This window comes from Pezoporus wallicus, unplaced genomic scaffold, assembly GCF_028554395.1.
Source record: "Pezoporus wallicus isolate ANWC-B61680 ecotype Strahan unplaced genomic scaffold, APGP_CSIRO_Pwel_v1 scaffold_7402, whole genome shotgun sequence".
Taxonomy (NCBI): Eukaryota; Metazoa; Chordata; class Aves; order Psittaciformes; family Psittacidae; genus Pezoporus; species Pezoporus wallicus.
Genome location: NW_026641037.1, coordinates 5809061 through 5827881, shown reverse-complemented (window position 1 = coordinate 5827881; position 18821 = coordinate 5809061).

The window sequence follows — 18821 nt, the reverse complement described above, 5'->3', positions numbered from 1 at the left end:
ACAAACCATGGGCCCAGAGGCCAAGGAAATAATTGAAATCAGTGAGTTTATACAGAAACACACATACATGTACACAAAAACACATGTTTCACTTTGAAATACATTTATATTTTTCAATTGAAAAATCAAACTAGGCCAGAAAGTATTCATAAGTACTTGCTAGCAGCAAACTACTGGGCTGGATACATCCTAACTGGTACGTCTGACTTGTGCAGCTTTCTCCAAGAGGATGTCAGTGTTGATTGCTGTTTAAGAAGATGTTATCTGAAGCTTTTGATTTATCAAAGGTATGGAATAAGGAACAGAAATCCTTCCTGTTTACAGAATCATAGAATCGTTAGGGTTGGAAGCAACCTTAAGATCACCTAGTTCCAACACCCTCCTGCCATGGGTAAGGACACCACACACTACACAATGTTGCCCAAGGCTCTGTCCAACCTGGCCTTGAACACTGCCAGGGATGGAGCATTTGTCACTTCTTTGGGCAACCCATTCCAGTGCATCACCACCCTAACAGGAAAGAATTTCCTCCTTATATCCAATCTAAACTTCCCCTGTTTAAGTTTTAACCTGTTACCCCTTGTCCTATCACTACAGTCCCTAATAAAGAGTCCCTCCCCAGCATCCCTATAGGCCCCCTTCAGATACTGGAAGGCTGCTATGAGGTCTCCACGCAGTCTTCTCTTCTCCAGGCTGAACAGCCCCAACTTTCTCAGCCTGTCTTCATATGGGAGGTGCTCCAGTCCCCTGATCATCCTCGTGGCCCTTCTCTGGACTTGTTCCAACAGTTCCATGTCCTTTTTATGTTGAGGACACCAGAACTGCACACAATACTCCAGGTGAGGTCTCACAAGAGCAGAGTAGAGGGGCAGGATCACCTCCTTCGACCTGCTGGTCATGCTCCTTTTGATGCAGCCCAGGATACGGTTGGCTTTCTGGGCTGCGAGCGCACACTGCAGCCACCTCATGCTCATTTTCTCATTAACCAACACCCCCAAGTCCTTCTCCGCAGGGCTGCTCTGAATCTCTTCTCTGCCCAACCTGTAGCTGTGCCTGGGATTGCTCCGACCCAGCTGTAGGACCTTGCACTTGGCATGGTTAAACTTCATGAGGTTGGCATCAGCCCACCTCACAAGTGTGTCAAGGTCCCTCTGGATGGCATTCCTTCCCTCCAGGGTATCAACAGAACCACACAGCTTGGTGTCATTGGCAAACATACAGGGACACCTTCTGCTAGACCAGTTTACTCAAGGCCCCATGCAAAGACTTGTAGTACTTCAGTTTGAGGCAAGTCAGGGCAGATATTGTGCTCATTTGAATGAATGTCTTACCTACTCTTGTGCTAACCCAGGGTTTCAAAATAAATCAAGGAGTGAAAGGGAGGACTTTGCAGGCCTGGGATCGCTTCACCTATTGTGTGAGCATGTCACAGCTGGCTGAGCACTGGTGGCTGCCTCTGTTGTGGGGACAGAGAAAATGCTGTGTTGGACACAAACCTGAGCGCACAAACCTACCTGTCCACAGCATGTCCACACCTGCATATTTCCGTGTGTATACCTTTATGTGCTTCTTTTGCATCTTCCACACCCTTTTTTTCCTTCTCCTGGACTTGATATACTTGACTGTTCTCATCTTTATTGGTCAGTCCTCCCCCTGTAAAGACAGACGGAGCATCTTGCTCTTACTGGATTTTGACAAAGCAGTAGGATGAGGTAATATGGATTGGGACAACACCAATGAAACTTCTCTACATAAACCATCAAAAATAAGTCAAATGCATATGCAGAAACTAGAATTACTTTCCCTGCTAAGCACCTGGGCTTGTTTGGTTGTTTGTTTTTTTTTTTTTGTTTTGGTGGCGTTTGTCTTTTAAGTTATTTTATTATCATAATTGAACTTTACATAAAACTATGTGTTTTTACTATTCACCTTGAAGCAGACCATTCTGATTAATAGTATCTGTACTTACCGTTTATTGATAATGAGTTGAGTAAATGCATCTGAAGACCTATCGTTCTTACTGGAAAGGTCAGGACATCATAAACAAATCTGCTGTTACACAGCCCAACAATACAAGGCAAACAGAGAAGGCCACATCACTTCCAGACTTCTTTTTTTTTTCCCTTCATTAAAGCATAATGATTTGGAATGGTTTTCAAATGTGTTTGGCTCCCAAGTACCCAAAAGTGCCTTTGTTGTTAAAGAAAGAAATGGAAGCAGGCATTTTCTTCTACTTGAGTTTTTCTGAGTCTTTGCAAGGCTGCTAGTTTCCCAAAATGTTAATCCACAAAGAGTGGCTGTACAAAACTATATATCTGCCTCTGGCTAAACTAGAAGTGATACACATCCAAATAATTACTTTTCTAATAAAATACTAGAAGGTATCCTTCACACAGCAATCCATCCTCCATAACATCTCGTCAAAAGCTAGTTTAAGATATGCCAATATACTTTGGAAGTCCATAGGAAAAAAAAAAAAAAGGAAAAAAACAGGGGGCGGGGGGGGGGGGGGGGGGGGGGGGAGGTTTAGCTCATTCTTTCCTGATTTGGACATTAGAAAGGGACTTAAAATATTACCCAGTTGCAGAATGATGGAACTTGGCACAAAATCCATGCCTCGTTGCAGACTCCTGGGTTTCACTTTCAAAACTGCTTTTACGTTATATGGCGGGGGTGGAGGGGGAACATCTTCCAAACTATTAATTTTGTTTGAATTGGCAACATGTCTCTATGAAACCGCAAGGCACCTGACTGAAGATCTTTAAACCATACCATTACCACACATGGAATATGGGAGTAAAACCTGAAAGCTCCCTCAACCTGGCTATGGATCAGTCAATCCAATAAAAGACACCACTTTTTGGTAAATAACTTTGCCTTGTTTGTCCCCCAGGTCATTTTGGATAGTAACACCAATGTTATTAGTGCCTGGTAAACCACAACCTTCACCTCAGTCGCCATGCCCCTTGCAGAAAAAGGCCTGAAAGTTCATGCACCCTAGCAATTCCCCTGGCAAAAACAGCTTCACCAGCCAAAGGGAGGTGAGGTTTGAAGAAAGGCTTGTGATGTTCCTTTTGCAGTCACTGGCCCTCCCTTTCTTATCTTTGACCACCAGCTCAGCCATCACCTTGGGCCCAAGCATCCTCCAATGGAAATGGGTTCCAGACTCTAGAGTAAGGCCCTGCAAACCACATCTTCTTAGGCATCTCCTTACTAAGTCTTTTGTCACTTATTTTTTACTATTTTCCCCATTTCATCTATACAGAGTGGTTGCGGCAATAATGATGAAGAGGTCTCTATGAACCTTTTTTTAAATAAGCAAAACACCTCAGTTCTGCCCTCTTCATTCAGCCTGAGGCCATGGCTCAGAGGTTCTGTGCTTAAAGCAGTCTGTCTGTCTTGCCCTCCTGAAGGTCTCTGCACCCTTTCATGTATCAGCGTGATGCCCAGCGCTCTCATTCCACCTGGCTAGCACAGAACTTCAAGGTAGGTAAGGTGCTGTACATACTTCTTGGACTATTCTGCCATGCTCCAGCCCTGAGCCTACTCACCCCTGTGTGTAACGCAGGCAAAGGTACCAAACATCTGCTCCCATTCCTGACCTGATGTGCCTTTGCACTTGCATACTATTTCTAGAATGTTCCACTACCTGGAGAGAGGAAGAAAAGCTTTATTTTACTTACTGACTGCAACATGAAAACACCACATATCCAGAGTCTTAGAAAGCATGAGTGCCAAGCTCCCTTTGATCTGTCTTCTCAGCCTCTTAGGATCTGAATGTGTACTGATGTCTCAGCTCCTTTGGAGTCAAGCTTCTCTCAAAGCACCCAGATCCATACTTTGGTCAGAATTTATGGAGATACAGGTTATTGCAAAACAAGAACCCTTTGTGCTGCTACATTTGCTATACTACCACGACTACTGAAAAATACCTGCATGAAACAATACAGCTGATGTGTTGCCCAAATAACTTCAAACCATTAGTATCATGCAATTCTTAGCCTGCAATCCTTGTAACATAGTCCATTACACGTACTCTCAGGTAACTCAAAAATTCAAAAAAACATAATCCTAATAGTCATTTTCTTCAGCACAACACTTAACTAATGCAATACAGTTTGGGAAAGGAAGCATGAAGGAAAAAACAGAGCTGCCATCTAACAACTATCTTTGCCTTATTCTCCACAACACATTCTCCTTGGCCACAGATGACAAAAGCAATTTAGGCCAATTACAGATTAACCACAAATACAAAAAAACACAAAGAGTGGATGCAGACTGACACACCACTAAATAGCCACAGTCTATAACATTTCTGAATAGGCTATTTCAATTTATTAATTCTCAAATTAACAAACTGTACATCTGCTTTGGCAAAGCCTGCTCGTTTCAGCTGCAGCTCGATGTTGCCCTCCTGCGGGCAAAAAAAGGGAGAGCTGTTGTGTTGATTCACACCTTCACCGTACCAAGAGAAATCTGGGCATGGTCCACTCCTTTCCAGCCGAGACAGAGTAAGCACAGATGAGTTGTGTCCCTGTAAATCATGTAAATGTAACATTGTTCTGCACATTTAATCACTTCTAGACTACTTCTGGTAAAAGTTTGCTCCAGATCAGCCATAGTATCTGCATCTTGCCAAATCAGCCACAACTTACACTAGTACTCACGCTGACTTTCTTCCAGCTGGGGGAAGAGGTGATACATTAAGTTTGCTGGAACAAAAAATAAAAAAACAAAAAAGCAAAACCCAACTACTCTGGTTTGAATGGCAGACTGGTTTTTATTCTTTTTTTCCTCGCATCCTTTGCCTAATGATAGTATGGGTGTCCCACAGCAGGGAACACCCACAGTCCCACAGTCTTGAGGACCCCCAAGAAAATCCATTTTTGCTTCCAGTTTGATGAATGACTCTCCCTTGCCTAGGCTGGGATGGATTTCTCTGCAACAGCCTCATTATAATGCACTTAAATGTTTGTCACTCATACACTTCCCACGTGTTTTGCCACTTGGGAACCGTAGGTCCCTATTTATCTAACAGGCTGCATCTGGGACCCATGTGAATTTTGAATTGTGGTTAAATTGATTTGGGGATGGCAGGTATTTAAGTTGGTCTCCAGTTAGTGTTCCACTTCATAAGAATGGGATGAGGAGCAAATTCCCCACCAGAAGGAGGTAGGAAATGCTCCAAACCCAGCAACCTGTGAAACACAGACAGCACTTAAATACTGGTAACCTAATAATTGATCTCTTCATGCCTGAAGCAATGGCCAGGAGACAGAATGGGAATACCTGGGCTATGTAAGAAAAAAACAGTACTCCTTTTCTTATGCATGATGCACAACTAGTGAGAACCCTGATGAACACAGAAAGTAGGGCTTGTTTTGTTATTTAGATTGATAATTAATTATTTGTCCTGCATCAAAGCCCCTAGGGAAATTTTCATACTGTTGTCACCCCAATAAGGTTAACTCCCCTAGACTTTTCTAGGTCCTGCAGCCTGCATAGTGCTAAGGGAAGGAAATAGGGCTTGTGGCAGCCACAGGCAGAAACTGAGCTTCAGTTCCTGTTATCAGAGCAGCACAGCTCAGTTCTGTGCCAGGGTCACTGCAAACCTCAGGGAGAGATGGGATTACTTCCAGCCTCTGAAGTGAGACTGTTCTCCTTCCCAAGATGACATTTATGCCACCCTGGAGCATAATCACCTTGGAAAAGGCTCAGATATCCAGGTAATTTATTTTTACTGAAAATACAAGTTTCCCATAGCATTGCTCCAAATTAAAAAGGGGGTTAAATCCTTAGCAACAGCTTGACTTTACATGTAGCCAACATGAAGCAAGAAGTTGAGTAGTCTTGGATTACTGGCAAAATGCACCTTTGAATTCAGAAATGAATTTGTGGCTGTGTTTGACTGTTGGTATAAGTCAAACCAACTTCTCAAATTCAAACATAACCTCAAACTGAGGAAACTGAGGTCAGACAGTTGTGGCTTGGGTTCATGTCTAGTTGCTACCAACTCAAAGGCTTCCCCTCTCGAAAACAGAGTGCTAATGACCAAGCAACAATCCAAATGCAAACAAGAAAGAAGCAGCAAGAAAACATCTGGAAGCAATACTGGTAGGAAGAGAAAATGGAGATGAGGCCAAATGCTTCACTGCCAAGAAGGAAGAAAAAAAAATATTTTATGACAAGGGGCTTTTCCTTGCCTGTGTTTAAATATCACCAACAGAACATCTGTGTAGAATAAAAGACTAGGAGAGAAAGTACATATGTGGTTTGTGAACGAGGAAAGAAGAAACTGCTAGAAAAACAACTCCAGAGTAGCTAAGGAAAAGGCAGCTGATTAGCATGCAGTCAGTTGAGATCTCCACAATAAATAGCATGATCAACATTCATGTACATCTGTCCAATAAAGCCTGTAAGAACCACCATTTTTCCTTAACAATAGCCAAGTTTATATTAGAAATTACCATGCACCAGCAAGCTAGTAAAAAAAGTAAAATTTCTAAAATCTTTCTTGCCACAATCAATGTGTTGATCAAGTATGAGAATAATGCGAGTTGTCAATGAAAGCCACTGGAAACTTTTACATTAACGCTCAGGCTATAGTGGCTGCTGACACAATGAATTTAAATGAAATCCAGAGACCGCCTGGCAAAGAAAGTATGTTGAAGCAGATGGAAATTTTTAAAGCAAATCTTTGCATTTCCTCAAAAGGTAATTTTGCTCAGGCTTGTTGCTGGAGAGAAAGAGGGGGGAAAAGAAAAGAGCTACATTTCACTCTCCTGCAGCAGCTTCAACAGTACCATTGCTCCATATTCCCCAACCAGTTCTTACACACACACCCCTTCAGGGCAGACTTCCAAATATTAGGAGATGACAGAGATGCAGCACAAATATTTACTCTGCTCTGCGAGGGAGAAAGTGAGGAGCAGTAAAACAGAGGCCTGTTACGTGTCAAAAAAAAGAGAGAGATTCATGTTGCCAAGAGCAGCCAAGGCTTGGTTTCCACTTCCCAGCTCCCAACACCTTTCTACAGGAGGCCAAAGCTCCCATCAGGGTGGGGAGAGCTCCTGTCCAGCTGCAGGCAGGGCTCATGGCAAGTGCCCCCAAGGACACATGCTTTGGCGCATGTCTTTGAGCTAAAATTCTTCCTCATGGGCTGCAAATGCAGGAGCTAAGACCCCACACAAAAGTCAAGATACAGGAAAATATGTTGTCTATACAAACTGCTTTTAGAAGAGCTGGTTCTGCAACTCAAAGTCCTTTTAACCTACTGTCAAACTATATAATGGAGCAAGGGACAAATTACTGCCTCTTTCCAGTCCTCCTTCAAGTGAGTTTCACAGGCTTTACTCTTGAGCTGAATCACTTCAGCTCTAGGAGAATCTTCCAGTTAAAAAGCCATTTCTGAAAGTGCCTTCAACCAAATGACAATTCAAATAGAATATACTACACACAGACATTTATTTGTCCTTTATAGCACCTTTCTTGATGGATATATACTTCCCATACATCTGGGAAATGAAACCTGACCAAAGAAGTGAAGAAATTGTGAGGAGGTGAGATCCAGTGAGTAAGCAGCTGTTTTACTAGGAGCCATACAGCTCTTGATTTAGAGGCCTCATTCACTCAGAGCTGAGGAACACCACCTCTGCCTGGTGCTATACATGTCCGTCAGGACTAAAATAGCAACAGGACATTTTTGTTGTAGCTTCCCAAACATGTCATCCGAGTTCAATGAAGCTGAGTGCGTGATAAAGGAAGTGGATCCTCTGGCAGCAGTGTAGCAGTCCTATTGCTCACATCCACACCTCCTCCTTTGCAGCAGGGATGGTTGCCAAAGAAAGCAGAGCCATGAAAACAAACAGGTTTCCCAGCGACTGCCCAGCAGCCCCACACGCACACCAAGCCTGCTCTGCAGCTCTAAACTTTCCACCGATTTGATGAAACCCTGGTTTCTCCAGAACTGCTTCATGCTTTCAAAACTATCTGGATTGTCAGATCTGTATTCATTCCTGGCCAAGAATGACCTCTTCAGATAAACACAGCATGACTTACCAGGCTGACAGCCCAGCTGTGGTTGAAGAATGCTGTAGGATAACCAGAGCATCCAGTGGGACACTGGAGAAGACCAGCTGTGCAGCATTTGTGAAACAGTGCTGACATGTGGCACAAGAGCAACAATGTGTACCTTCAAATTCCAGCAACAGTTATTTCCCCCTCGCTCTAGAAGTCTGCTTTAACCTGACTCAGTACAAGCAACCACAGAAATCCCTGGGTAATTAAAGATACATGCCCAATTTCCATTCTTATATGAAAGAAGATTCTTAACCCTTTATGGTCCTTTGGATTTTAGCACAGTTAAAAGGAGCAGAACCTTAAGTAACCACTAAACAAGATAAGGATATTCTGCTGTATTAGTCTTTAAGGCTAGTTTAGGAATTTCTCTGTTTCCCAGTCAGTATTTTAAAAATGCTATTCCTACTCACACCTAAAAAGGAAATCCCACAGCACAAAAAGGCTCCATGTGGATAGAAACAGTAACTTTTCAGCTCACATAGAAGAGGAAGTTAATAATCTCTAATAAGAAAACAATTCTGCAGTTGTATTTTCTGATCTGTCACACCCATAAATTCAAATGCCAATCCAAAAAACTCAAACCTGGCTTTATTCAGTGAGAAACTGCCTCTTCTTCAGAATTCAACAATAAAATTACATTGAAACAACTGAACTCTGCCAACAGAGAATTTATGAGATAGAAAGTGAAATCTCTGTGCTATCAGAGTTGGCAGCGTAAGATCCAGTCCAGAGCAGGTGAGGGAAATAGAATGATTATTAACAATGCATATTTATAAAACATAATAGCAACATTTTACAGTTTTAGGGTCTAAAATGTAAATCATTTTTCCATGTTGTCTTTTCCTCTACAGCCTGCAAACCATATAAGCAGTTAATATACTTACTGAAGTATACCAAGAGTTTCCATTTGACTTTTCTCTATAACGTTGACTAAAAAAAAGTTTACTACTCATTTTGACTAAAATGAGTAGGCAAATCCATCAAATTAGAGCTGATAAAAATCCATCTACCTCCTGTGGTTAAAAGACTTCAATAAATGATTCTGTGCAAATACATTTTTAATAAAGTTTTAAGAAGTTTTAGATTGCTTTTTTGACCTGGCTTTGACAAGGTACAACCAAACACACATCAGTGGTCACTTGGAATAGCTGACGGTGTTTTTTTCAGGACTAGAGATATCAAACCAGAAAAAAAAAACGCAATAAAACAACAAAAACTAAAACCTGAGCTTCAATTTTTGGAACAATAAACAATTTCAAAGAAACAGAAAGGATGACATTTTAATTCCATGCAGTAACAGTCATTTCGTCACATCTAAATAATTAGCATGAAGGCTTGGAAAACGGGTCCCATCCTTCCAGGTATTTCATACTTAACCACCAGCACCATACTGAAATAGCATATCCAACTGACACCTAGGAAAACAATAAGCAAGTTATTTACTCCATCATGTAGTAACTCAGCCACTATATATTAATATTCAAACAACAGTATATGATTCAGAAATAACATTTCATTCGAACGTCAAACACATGCATAAATGCCAGGTGTAATAGAGATTGTGCAGAACAGGGAGCTGGAGGGCTCCACGCAGACAAGACAATGGAAGAGATGCTCCCACAGCATTGCATTGGCTGGTGTCACTCTTGGCTCCCAGAGTCTATGAGATCTTGGTTTCATACCAGGAGACAGTTTTAGAAACACACACAAAATAGGACCAGGGAAGAGAGCCCACACTAGACATCGGTTTGTTGGGAACGTTTTGTCTTACTACTTGCTCTGCACATCGAGCTGGCAGAGAGCTCTGTCTGGTATTTGAAGCACGCTCCCCCTTGCAGCCCCCTCCTGTCCTGCTGCCCCCAGACTGGAGCAGGGCTGCTGGGAAGGTGGTCTGATGAATCATGAATGCTTGTCTGGCTACTGAGTCACGCAGCCAGAGGTCAAAGCCAAGACTGTAAACGGAGACTCTGCAGTCTCTTCCCAGATCTGCTGCCAAATGGCATGAACAAATCAATTTTCTGAGCCTCAATTTTCCCATCTACTTGCAAAATACTTTGATGCATTTAGATGAAAGGCTATACAACTACTGCCCCATTACCAGACACTTTCATTCTCTCTCAGGTTATAAAGTGCAACTTCTACTTAAAAATGTGTGTGTACATAGGTTTTTTATGTATACATGTATGAATGCACACAGTCAAATATAAACATTACTAGACTTGAGTTCTAAAATTATACCTTAAATATTATGGTTTGTTGCACCTATTATTTCTATCTTAACTAATTTTTATTATCCACGCTCCATTCTGTCTTTAATAAGTATCTGTAAAATTAGATTTTGGATGCAGGATGGCAGACAGAGTATAAAGACACTATTTTATCCTCAACTTCCACTCACCAGGGAAGAAGTATATATATATAAGCATTTTTTCGTTCCACTGTCTCCATTTGCTAATACTTTTATTCACTAGGTTAAACACTTTAACCTCCCCAGCAAATTACAGAAGAGAGTTTATTAAACAGACATATCAAAAAATTAAATTGAGAAAGGCCATTTCCAAGTCTCAAGCCAGATGTGCAGAAATTCAGCAATTGGCAGCCATGTCCCTAGAATAGATCTCACAAGTCTCTTGCTCATACATAGCGCTATTTTAATTATGCTACAAGTAATGTTACCTCTGTTTTATTTAAGAGTTTTAAAAATCATTCTTGCAAGCAGCCTTAAGTAACCACCAAACAAATTAAATTATGTTGTTGCCATATATTTAGTCAACATATACCCCAGACGGCAGAATAAATGATCAGAAGCTTAGCAGACAGAAGGCTATTGAGGGACTACCCAAAATTCACTCCTAAATTACAAGATTTTTTTTCTTGCTGTTATTATTCTTGGTTTAAGTTCAGTGAATTCGGACTTCTTAACAGATTCTTAACAGCCTTTTGCCCCCAGCTTCTAAAGAAAATGAGTACAAAAAGAATCATTAAATACCATAAAGGGCTTTCTTTGAGCTTTATGTGTTATCATTTAACCAAACCATAATGCACTCCAATTTGTAGAGGGCAGCAGTACAGTTCATAGAGTTCTAATGCTCCTTCAAATAATTTCCTGAGCAATAAATAAGTACAAGATTGACACTATGCAAATCCATTACTTCATTATCTATGCAAGTCTTTACACAGTCCTGAATATATTAGTATTCTAAAGGGAGAGGACAGTTTTTCTCTTGTATTTGGTTTCAACATATTTATTTCTGAACTGAAAGAGGGATGGAGACAAAGAGTGGAACTGGAGCTTGAAGAAGCATACCATGAAGAAAACACATTCCACATTTAAGTAGCATTTATATTGCCAATGGTACTGGCTGTGCTATTGGAGTGTTTTCTGTTTTCCCACAACACTCTATTATAAAGAAAAACATTCATAATTCAAAACTTAGAAGGAGGTTGGAAAGCCAGCTGAAAAGGATGAATATCCTCTTTATCAAGGTACATTTTACACAGAGGGCTACCTACCAACATGCTGAACTAAAGCCAGGTGGGAACACAGAGAGAAGCTCTGTATCTACAACCAATTTCCAGGAATCCGAGAGAAGTGAAATGTTTAATAAAGTGGTAAGGAAGGACTGCAGGCATCTCTGTAATCACTTTACCAGTGGACCACAGGCATTTAGGAAAATAGTGGGTTCAAGAAAGAAGTTGGCAAAAAGCATGGATAAATGCCATGTCTGAGTACTCTGCTTGTACCATGAGACATTCCACCAAAAAACACATACAGAAGTCAGCACTGTAAAGTCAGAAAATAACAAACAAAAGTTATCTAAAAGCTGATGAGAATGAAACATAAAAAGTAAGCTTAAGTTGGGGGTAGGAGGAACCTAGGAGTTCCTATCAGTTGCCTTTCAAATAATCCTGTGTTTTGTGTGGCCAAATGTGACAAATGACAGCAGAGATGTCTGTCAGGAATTCAGCCCCTTAGAGCAGAAAATAAAAGACAGCAACGTATCTGATAACTTCTAACATAATCAATATATTTTGTTGTCCATTATGGCTTGGCAATGGGATTGAAAAAAGACACTACACTTAATGCTATTTTTATCATGAATCGTAGATCATAATATGTAATGTTGTCACTAGCTTACTCAATTTCACTGCCTTGCACTTCTTCTAAACTTGTTACCTATACATGAAGATTTAAACTTCATATTTTGTGTACAATCACTTAGGTCCATTATGGGGAAAAAAGTTTTACTTCTTTTCTTGTGAAAAGCAAAACTGAATCCCAAACCAGTTTTCTTTGGTAGTTTTTTTCAGATGTGCAAACTTCATTTGCAGAATGAAAAATGAAAACATGATTAGCAAAAAATACTCTATCTCTTCTTAGATATTTTAAAAGGATAAAAATCCAGTAAAGCTTGCTATAAGTTTTTATCCTGAGCAAATATGCTATGGAAGACATTCAGTCTGGAAGAGCTTCCTTAGCTTGTCTTTGAAGTGAAGAAGTAGCATTTTAACACAGCATGCTCCACGTAAAATCTTCAGCTTGAAGATAAACACATCAAACTGAAAGAACAGCAGTATTTTTCCATACAGGAAAGATAAAAAACAACCCACGTTTATAAAATAAAACTAACTGTACAGTAGTGGTCTTTATGCATGAGCTACTTGTAATAAATACCAGGGTATCCTTCTCTAAAGTTTCTTTGTGAAGTAAGGAAATACTTTTCAGCCTTGTGAGACCAATTCCTTTTGCATTAGCAAAGTGCTACAGTTTTATTTTGTGCATGTTTAGCTCCATTATTCAAGGATTTTTTTTTTTTTCTGGAAATTTCCTTACAGAATTAATTTTGCTAACTGCAGACCTCCTGTACAGGAAATTTATACTGGAACACTCAGATTATGTATTTTATCTATTTCCATGAAAGAAAGAAATGTCCACTTCTCGTATATTAACACATTTCTGTAATTGTATTGATTTACATTGCTCAAGAACTGCATTAACTTCCTTCATTCCCCAAGTTAAAAACAAAGAAAAAAACGGAAAGGGTGTGGTAGAACACTCCACATCAATGCTGTGGAAGAACCACACAGAATACGCTATCACCCTCCTCTTTCCCAGGGGCTTTGCTCCATATCAGCACCTCCACTTGGATGAGCACCAAGCCTATGTCTATTCTATAGTTGCCAGGCTGCTCCTACGCAGAAACAGCTGATGTTTCTGTGCATCAGAAACAGAGCGGCCTCACTGGATTTCTAAAATACTAAGACAAGAAAAGCTACAGTCTCTCCCATAGGCAAAGAGGATGGAGAATTCCAACCTGTAAGAGCCAGGTGGTATGTCAGCATCCTTTGGGATAAGTCTTTCATTCAACAACTGTCTTATTTACCATAAATGTGGAGCTTGTCCAGGAAAAACATGAGAAAATTATGGTGGACATAATGTTCTCTCAATCCTTGGCCTCAGTGGTTTCAACATAAAATTGCAAGACCTGCTTTGAAGGAAGGAGATAAATTAGCTCTTTAGGTGCAAATATTCTGCAAATTTGCTATCAGCTCTCAGGTAGGACACTCAGAAGTCATACACACACTCTCACTCCAGCTGAAATTAATACTTACATCAGTATCTTCCATTCACAAATGCAGTAAGTTTCAATTCCTACGTGAAATCTGTCAAAAAACTACCTCTCCATATACTTGTTTCTTTCCTGTTAACTTCCACAATTTAGTTGCCATAGAGTTTTAATGCCAAGCATAAGACTTAGTAGGCATTAGAGCTACATGCAGTACTGCATGCTGGGGGCCCTCTCAGCTAATGGTGACTAGGTTGGAACTTTGGCCTTTTTTCTGAATATGTATGCTTTAATGTTACCTTGCATTTTTGATTGTACATGAAGACCCTTCAGGAACAAATTCGGCAACTAGGAACTCTTCCCATTTGTTTCTCTTTTTAGTATTATGGAAAGTTAAACGTGTATTGAAATTAAAATAGGTCTTTAGGCTGCGGTATTTTGAAGACATTCCTCAAGTGCCTCTTTAGGGTTCTGGTCATAAAATACTTCATGCAGGGAGTAGTTTTGTTGTCTTAATAGCTGCAAAGCTTTTCTCTCCTCTGCAACATAATCTCAATTTATTTTCATTTTTTTATGAGCTTCTGATTCACAGCATTTGAATGCTGCTATAGCTTTATAATATGATTTTGCTCCCTTAAGAGTAAAAGTAAATAAGAATAACTTGCCAAAAAATTGATCCATTTATTTGCTCAACCAATATTTCAAGAACACCTGCACAGCTGTTTTGGCAACATACCGGTATCTTCATTCAGCCTTTTACGTTTGTCTTATTCAACTTCAGGCAGATTATGTCTACCTAATGACGAAAAATGCAGTGTTTCCCATACCCCTATGTTCAGCTAAAGAACATCTCATTTTCCTGCTTTTGCCATCTGAATTACTTATATGGAACAATTCAGTTCATGGAAAGTTCACATTCCCTTTGTGTCAATGATATTTAGAGAAATATCAAGCCTTGTCTGTATATTTTTCCATGCACCATTATTTTCAGAATAAGGGAAACACTTTTTTTCAACTCTGAGCAACCCAGTGAAAAACATCCTCTTTGTAGAGCAAGGCCAAGATACAGACAGGCTACGAAAAACATCAGGCACGAGCTTCTGTTTCTACACACACACACACACACACGCACACATGCACACACACATATATGTAATGATGAAGGCTAAAAAGCTCTGATTACATATATGACAACAGCGAAACATTGAAGCAGTCACCTACTCCAAAAGCCACCAGCGATGCCACAGGTTGGGACGAAAGACTCACCTACGAGATCTGAGAAACTGCACTCATCAGTGGCCCTCTATCTCCATCTCAGACCACTGGCTGTATAAACTACAAGAAAAAAAGTTTAACTGGGAAACACAATCTGTGTTTTTTACAGAGAATAACTCAGTTGTACTTGATATACAACAGCTCCCTAGTTCTGATCCTAAGGCATCTCTCATTACCACTGTAGTTTAAAATTTACACTTCAAGAACACTTTAAAGCTCCCTTGTTTCTGCCTTCCCTGCTCCTGCCTGCATTTATGCAAATGCCATTAGCCACCCATGCCTGGTTTGTGGGGTTTTTTTGACTTATTTTTTTATCCCTGCTGGAAAGCTGACATTTGGCAAACACATGAGATGTGAAGGGAGCAGTCTGGATGAAAAGTGACATGCATGTGTATGCCTGAGTGATGGGGGCACGGGAAAGGAGTCTAGGAGAATAAAAAATTCATACCTCATATGGCCAAAATGCTCTCATACAGATTAACAAATGTGATTGAAGTACAAGAACTGAGAATTTCCTCTTTTTGCAAGCAATGCAAAGATTCTTTGCAATGCTGTCAATATCTCCATTTTACAATTCATGATTGCACAGTGAAGACAAGTCTGAGACAGTCGGATCTGGAAATTTTAAGGCAAAGCACTATTTTACATACCAGGACCTGTCCTACTTTACATGGCACAGGTTTTAAAGAAGGACCAAACACTTGAAATAGCTCCCTGGTGAATCAGTTTGCAAAAGCGATTCAGAGATGACAAGTCTCTAAATTTGGATGTGCCAGAAGTTGTTGCATTTTGTACCTGCCCGCCTCCTACACTCACCCAGTACTTCCAAAGATTAAAAACTAGCTTTTAGCAGGTTATACATAATACTTTTTGCCTCAGCTTCTCATACATTGGGCTTAGGTTATGCTAGAGAACGATTCTTAAAATGATGCAATGACCTTGCACTTCTGGCACTTGAAACTCATTAAGGGACACCAAATCTTACAGAAATGCCTTCACTTACCACCATGTCCAAGTCAAAAGTCCTTCGGGGGGGGGGTAGTTAAATCCCCCCAAATCCTCATTTCCTGTAAGCTCAGAGACTTGCTAGAATTCAGGAGCTAAAATACCAGAGGAGTTCATCCTTACAAAACACACTCTATCTTCTCCAAGCTCTTTTACACACATCCTGGAGGCAAAAAGTTGGATCCAACTACAGCAAACCCCAAATTTCTCCATAATCAGTGTGGTGAGTGCAACCTGTGACTGGAGCAGGATACAGCTGCCCTCACCAACTCCATCTCTACATCCTCACTGCTGCCACAAAAAGATGGACAAAGACCTATCCTTCTCATATTAACAGCAGCAGTTGGACGCACCTTCCCCTTGCAATAGAGTAACAACTGTTATCAGCCATAAAGCTACTTTAAGGAACAAAGACCTGAGCAGTTATTCTGCTAGTTCTGTTGCTATTACACACCCAGAAAATGTGTGTATGCACACACTGTATGCACACTGTGTGAAATCACTTTATATGCATGGAAGAATATCCTTTCATTGAAAATGGGAAATTACCACTTCATAAACAAAATGGAAAACAGTGAGGTTGAAAACCTTTTCACACACTACCAGTGGATGACTGCATGTGATGAGAGATTAGCAACCCAAGTAAGAGAAAGCTTAAAGCCTTAAGTATTAGTCAAACACACTCTGAAGGGTAAGTCATGATATCGTAAGGTATTAAGGATGATAAACAGTCTCAAAAGCATAAACTATTGCTCAAATTAACTGCATTCCAAATGAGACTGTGAAAATGCTATGTTTTCATGCCCTGCCTGTACTACAGATTTTGAAGTAAGAGGCTTATACTAAATTTGCTTTGCTACCTTCCTCCTCTCTACTCCTCACTCCCAAGAGTACAGAAACAAAATGGTGTAAAGCAATTACTAGCTGAGCAACTCTTTTCACAAGTAAGCAAAATTCTTGGAAATCGAAGAATTCTAGTTTCAAGCCAAAACACTAGATCCTGAATAAATCTGTTACTATGCAACTATGCACCTTCCTTGCCAACTTCAGGCACCCTGAGACATTCAACAGCTGTAAACCAGTAGTAAGTAGTGCAGGCAAGCGCAAAGGGAACAACATTCAGAACCCAAAACACAAGAGATTTTTTTCCAAGAAAATTCAGTTTTCTTAACTGTAAAGGTGCTGTGGCATCACCCAAAACCATGCCAACAATATGGCAAATATCCTCCACGCTGGCCAGGCTCTCAGCTTTGCTACTTCTAAAGTTGCATTGATGCCAATAAAGGCTGTAACCATGCTGACTGAAATCCTGCTTTTGAACTGTTGCCTTACTCTATGAAATATCTTAAACCAAAAATGCTTTTATCAGATCGCTGACCTTGTATTTGATTCATGTGCAAAATAATCCCGAGGTGCATAGCTTTAAACACTGCCAAAACAGCTCTTCTGAAGTGAATTTTCAACAGCCCAGTGTCCACGTGGAGACCAGTGATGAGCGGTGTCCCTCAGGGGTCAGTGTTGGAACCAATCCTGTTCAACATCTTTGTAGATGACATGGACAGTGGGATGAGTTGTTGAAGTAAAGTGCAAGGTCTTAAACCTGGGCCGAGGCAATCCCAGGAGCAGCTACAGGTTGGGCAGAGAAGAGATTCAGAGCAGCCCTGCAGAGAAGAAGCTGGGGGTGTTGACTGACAAGAAACTAACATGAGCTGGCGGTGTGCGCTCACAGCCCAGAAAGCCAACCATATCCTGGGCTGCATCAAAAGGAGCGTGACCAGCAGGTCAAAGGAGGTGATCCTGCCCCTCTACTCTGCCCTCGTGAGACCTCACTTGGAGTATTGTGTGCAGCTCTGGTGTCTTCAACATAAAAAGGACATGGAACTGTTGGAACAAGTCCAGAGGAGGGCCATGAGGATGATCAGGGGACTGGAGCACCTCCTGTATGAAGACAGGATGAGAAAGTTGGGGCTGTTCAGCCTGGAGAAGAGAAGGCTGTGTGGAGACCTCATAGCAGCCTTCCAGTATCTGAAGGGGGGCTATAGGGATGCTGGGGAGGGACTCTTCATTAGGAACTGTAGTGACAGGACAAGGGGTAACGGGTTAAAACTTAAACAGGGGAAGTTTAGATTGGATCTAAGGAGGAAATTCTTTCCTGTCAGGGTGGTGAGGCACTGGAATGGATTGCCCAAGGAAGTTGTGAATGCTCCATCCCTGGCAGTGTTCAAGGCCAGGTTGGAGAGAGCCTTGGGTGACATGGTTTAGTGTGAGGTGTCCCTGCCCATGGCAGGGGGGTTGGAACTAGATGATCTTAAGGTCATTGCCAACACTAGGTATTCTACGATTCTAAGATTCTACTGTGAGGGTGGTGAGGCACTGGAACAGGTTTCCTAAAGAAATGCTAAATGCTCCATCCCTGGCAGTGTTCAAGGCCAGGTGGCAGAGAGCCTTGGGTGACATGGTCTAGTGCGAGGCGTCCCTGCCCATGGCTGGGGGTTGGAACCAGATGGTCTTAAGGTCCTCTGCAATCCTAACCCTATGGTGCTATGATTCCTGGCTCAGCCCAGCTCCCAAACTCTCCTGAGCTTTGACACAGCCCCTTCCTCATTTCACCCTCCCCCTTCAGCCATGAAATGTATTAAAAGACAGCCATCATCCTGTAAGGGGGATGTATTTCTACAAATCTACAAATGGGAAGATAATTACAGAAAGAAAAAAAATACAACTAGCAAATATAATGTTTAGCTGAAGATAGACGCATCTGTTTCCAGTTGTGTTTAAAGATTGAATAGTACACAAGAACAAGGTTCTTCAGTACTGCTGAGCAAGACTATCTGCTTCATTACATTCAGAATAACTTTTTATATTAAGACAAAGAAAGTACTTGGGAAGGCATGT